At 43.3% G+C, this 4,886-nt stretch overlaps 1 pseudogene; it reads right to left on the bottom strand.

The window, feature by feature from the left end:
• LOC122555523 overlaps positions 1–4,886 on the bottom strand; it is a 54,184-nt pseudogene that overhangs the window by 23,510 nt on the left and 25,788 nt on the right.

The raw sequence follows: 4,886 nt of genomic DNA, 5'->3' as shown, positions 1-4,886 counted from the left end.
AACAGTATTTGTTTGGCTAGCACAGTACAACTGCCGGTCAATGGTAATGTGCAAAATGTTGAAAGTGAAGGCAATAGTCGTGCCTTTGAATTTCAAGGTCAGATCATATAATTGTTTCTTGTTGGAGATGCTCATTGCCTGGTATATGATTGTTATGAATGTTACTTGCCACGATCAACCTAAGCTTGTGATGATTCGGTTTATAGTGAGACCTCAATGTCCATCACCAAGAGTGACTTGGCAGAAGCACTGATGACCTCACTGGTCAACTCCTGAAGGACGTAACTGCCAGTCTGCTTTTGGGCAAATGGTGAGGGAATCTACACAATGGAAATATATACTTGACCTCACTGTCACCAATCTGCCCGCTGCTGATGCCCCTGTCCATGTGAGTACTTGGAGGAGAGACCAGGACACAGTCCTTGTGGAGATGAAATCCCATCTTCACATTTAGGATACTCTCCATGGTGTTGTGTGGCACTACCACATGCTAAATAGATAGATGTTGATCCAATCTAGCAACTCAAGAATGACTACTCACGAGCAGCTGTGAGTGCGAGGTAGCAGCAAAATTGGACTCAATCACAGTCTGCACCCATATGTCTGTCATATTCCTCTACTCCGTCATTACCATCAGGCTGGAGGATCAATCCTGGGTTCAATGAAGACCAAAAAGGGCATGCCAGGAGCAGCAAAAGCATCTTGAAAAATGAGGTGCAATGAAGCAAAAACACAGGAGTATTTGCATGTCAGCCAGCATAAACGGAAAGTGATAGACAAAGATAAGTGCTTCCACAATCAACAGACCTGATCTTAGCTCAGCAATCTGCTGAAAGCCTGTTCTGAATGGTGGTGGACAAATAAACAACTCACTCGATGAGCAAGCTCCAAAATAATCACCATCCTCAATGATGAAGGAATCCAGTGTCGCAGATAAAGTTGAAAAATTGACAAAGATCTTAACCCAGAAATGCTGAGTGGATCCACCTTGGCCTCCTCTGGGAGTGCCCAGCATCACAGATACCAGTTTTCAGCCAATTTGATTCACTCCATGTGATATCAAGAACCAGTTGAAGACACTGGATACTACAAAGATGATGGGACTAGGCAACATTCTGGCATTGTACTAAAGCCTTGTGCTCCAGTGCGTGTCACAGCCTGAGTAAAGCTGTTCCAGTACAGTGGTAACGCTGGCTTCGAGTATATTCCTGTACATACAAAACAGGACAAATCCAAGCTGGAAAATTACTGCTGCATCAGTCTGCCCTTGATTATCAGTAATGTGAAGAAAGGTGTTGTCAACTGTCCTAACAAGCAGCACTTGCTTCGTACTAACCTACTGACTGACACTCAGGAGGGAAACCTCAGCAGGTTGGAGTCATACCAAGGATAAAAGATAACGTTGAAGGTTAATCATCTCAGCTCCAGGACATCTCTTCAGGAGTTCCTCTGGGCAGTTTCCTCAGCACAGCCATCTTCAGCTCTTTCAACAATGTCCTTCCCTCCATCATGAGGTCAAAAGTGGAGAATGTTCACTGATAATTGCACAATGTTCATTCACAACTCCTCAGATACTGAAGCTATCCATACCCATGCACAGTAAGACAATATCCAGACTAGGTCTGACAAATAGCAAACAGCATTCACACTATGTAAGTACCAGGCAATGGCCATCCCCAATGAGAGAGAATCTGATAATTCAATCGCATTGCCATTGCTGAATGCTCTAGTATCAGTAACTTGGGGTTACTACTTACCAGGAACTGACCTGACCAGTACTTTGGCTATAGGAGCAGGCCAGAAGCTAGGAATTCTGCAGCAAGGAACTTACCTCCTGATTTCCTAAAATCAGTCTCCTATCTACAAGGCATGAGTCAGGAGTGTGATTGAATAGTCTTCACATGCCCTGATGAGTGTAGCTCCACCAACACTCAAAAAGCTTGACACCATCCAAGACAAAGCAACTGGTTGATTGGTACCACATCCAGAAATATACATTTCTTCCAGTACCATGCTCAGTTTTTTTTTGTTTCTTTTGTCTTTCTTTCCCTAACCTATATGTTTCCTCCTGTGTCTCTACTAGCTTCATCATGAAGGATGGCTTTTCGAATGATGTTTTATCCCTGCTGTTGATCCCCTGACTGTTGCTCACTAACAGTTTTTTCATTTTATCTCCTTGCTGACACCCTGAGCTTTCTTAACACGGTAATGCTCTTAAATTGCTAAATCTCTTTCTTCAAAACATTTTTTTTCCATTTGAATCCATGCAGCTGCTCACCATGTTGTATTGTGATCTGGGTTGTTCATTGTCACCAATCCTCCTTTATCAAAGCTGAGTCTCAGGCCTGGCTAGTTATTATTGATGGAGGATAAACCACTGGTGAGACTTAACAGAAGAGGCACTTGAATTCTATAACAAGATAGTTTATTGCATGATAGCAAAAAGATAATTTCCATTACGTTCATACACATACTTACTGAGGACTACCCAGAACTGCTCAAACCACATTCATTTCCCGAGGGAACACATGCAGATTTCAATGGCCACAATCCAAAGACTGTGACATAATCAGATTGGATGGAGGCCAATGCAATATCAACATTCCCTAAAACTGACACTCCCTTACCACTGATGCTGTTGGACCCAACACTCACCCTCTTCATTGCCACCCCCGGGGCTTGGTATCCCCACTCTTTTCTTGGGATCTGACACAATCCACCACAATATCCAGTCCCTGACATACATCTTCCTCAACCCAGGACCTGGGAAAACCCTGCAAACAGATCCAAATGCACCCTTTTATTACTGGATCCCCCTTCTCCCTGGAAGCTAATAACCAATCATACCCCACACCCACAGGACTGATAATCACTCGTCCAGACCCAATATCCATCAGCCACCCGACATTACACATTCCATGAATTACCAGAGACCCTATCTCCTTTCTAATCTGGTATCCCACCCATCTGGCACCCTACTTACCCCGCACCATTGAACTCTACTCACCTATCACCTTGACACCCTATTCTCCTTGCACCTGCCCCTCACACGTGCCTGACATCGTTACAAGAGTTGCAGAGATCATGCAGACCTATTCCTTAAAGGAAAAGAACATTAGGAGATGAGCGGCAAACTGGGTGTGATTGCTATCCCTCAGCAAATGGCAATCCTTCCTGATGCCCTTCCTGATGAAGGGCTTATGTATGAAACATCAATACTCCTGCACCTCGGATGCTGCCTGACCAGCTGTGCTTTTCGACTCTGATCTCCAGCATCTACAATCCACACTTTCTCCTAGTTGATTTTAACGTCACTGCGAAGCCTCTTCCAAGGATGCCTAACTTTGAAGAAGTTCTCCGCCTCTCTCCCAAGGATCTTAGTGAGTCCCTCTCTCACTGAATCGCCCCAGGTCATCTCCTCTGCCATTCCTGATGAAAGGCTTATGTCCGAAACGTTGATTCTCCTGCTCCTCAGATGTTGCCTGACCTGTTGCGCTTTTCCAGTACCACACTCTCGATTCCTCAGCAAATCCAGATCATTGTGTGCAGCAACACCATATGGACAGCATGGGATCAAAGGGATGACTCAATAGCACAACCCTCTCAAGGGGATTTAGAGATGGTCAAAAAATATTAGACTTGCCAGCAATGCTCAAATCCCATGAACATATCAAGTAAAGATGTGGATCAGTCCTATGAACTCTGCCAAACTACACTTAGGTAAACTTGCACATTGAATCAGTATTTAGGAAGGCAAATGCAATGATGGCATTTATTTTGAGAGGGCTTGAATATAAAAACCGGGATGTACTTCTGTGATAATGCTGCTCCTTTAACAAGGTTATCTTGTCCTTGGTTTCATTGCAAGAGCATGCAAAGACGCAGGTTCCAAAAGGTCTTGGGTTGATCTAATTGAAGAAGCTTTAAAGTTAAAAAAAACTTTTGCAATGAAAAGGAAGTGGCCAGTTCTCCCAGCTCAGCTCTACTCTGGTTTGGTTTGGTCAGGTTTACGTAGTCTGGCTGTTCAGGGCTGCTAGTCAGTGGTGAAGTTGCTGGACCCAAAAAAGTAGGTCCATGCTGATCTCCCTCTCTCTGACATCTCTCATGCAAGAACCTATGTTAGATTTTTCCTCTTTTTGCAAAGAGGTATTTATAGGGATTGTAACAAGTATTTGGAACAGCATCATTAAGTTGGGATAATCTGTTGAATTTTAAATAGTTTAAGTTATTCTCTATTCTGTTCTCTTTTGTTTGTGTTTCATTCGATAATCTTGCAAATAAATTCTGTTTTGTTTAAAACTAAGTGGTTGGGCCAGCTGCATCACTCCTGGAATATCCATGTTACACTTACTTAAAATAACGAGCAAAGTTAGGGTCCAGGCTAATTCCTTGAAATGTTTTGAGTGGGTCTGGCCTGGTCCATACAGATTGGGGAGTCTGTGCGGGATTTGTTCTTTGTTCCAAATTGGGATTAAGGTTGTTGGACTCAAAAGCTGCAAGTGATAGGTGTTAGTGTCTGTTGTTCTGGGTGTTGATTTTGGTTGGTTTAATCGGTGCTTGGGATAGCAATTGCTCTTTCAGTCACCAGGAGTTTTCTGGGGATGAAAGAAGTGACTTTGGAGGTTTTGCAAAAGGAGATGAAGGACAAGCTGCTGGAATTAGCAGACAAGCTGGAGTTGGAGCTGTCTCCTTCCGTGAGGAAAGGACAGATAATTACAGCAATAGCTCAGCATTTAAATTTGCTGGAAACACCAAAAGAATCTTTAGAAATGGATAAAGTTCAACTGAAAATGAAGCAGCTTGGGTTAGAGGCAAATGACAAAGACCGGGAAAGAGAAATGAAAGGGTTTGAATTATGATTAAAAGCAGAGGAAAGAGAGAGAGAA

Source organism: Chiloscyllium plagiosum, chromosome 12 (assembly GCF_004010195.1).
Source record: "Chiloscyllium plagiosum isolate BGI_BamShark_2017 chromosome 12, ASM401019v2, whole genome shotgun sequence".
NCBI classification, from domain to species: Eukaryota; Metazoa; Chordata; class Chondrichthyes; order Orectolobiformes; family Hemiscylliidae; genus Chiloscyllium; species Chiloscyllium plagiosum.
This window is presented reverse-complemented; position numbering and strand designations above follow the sequence as displayed.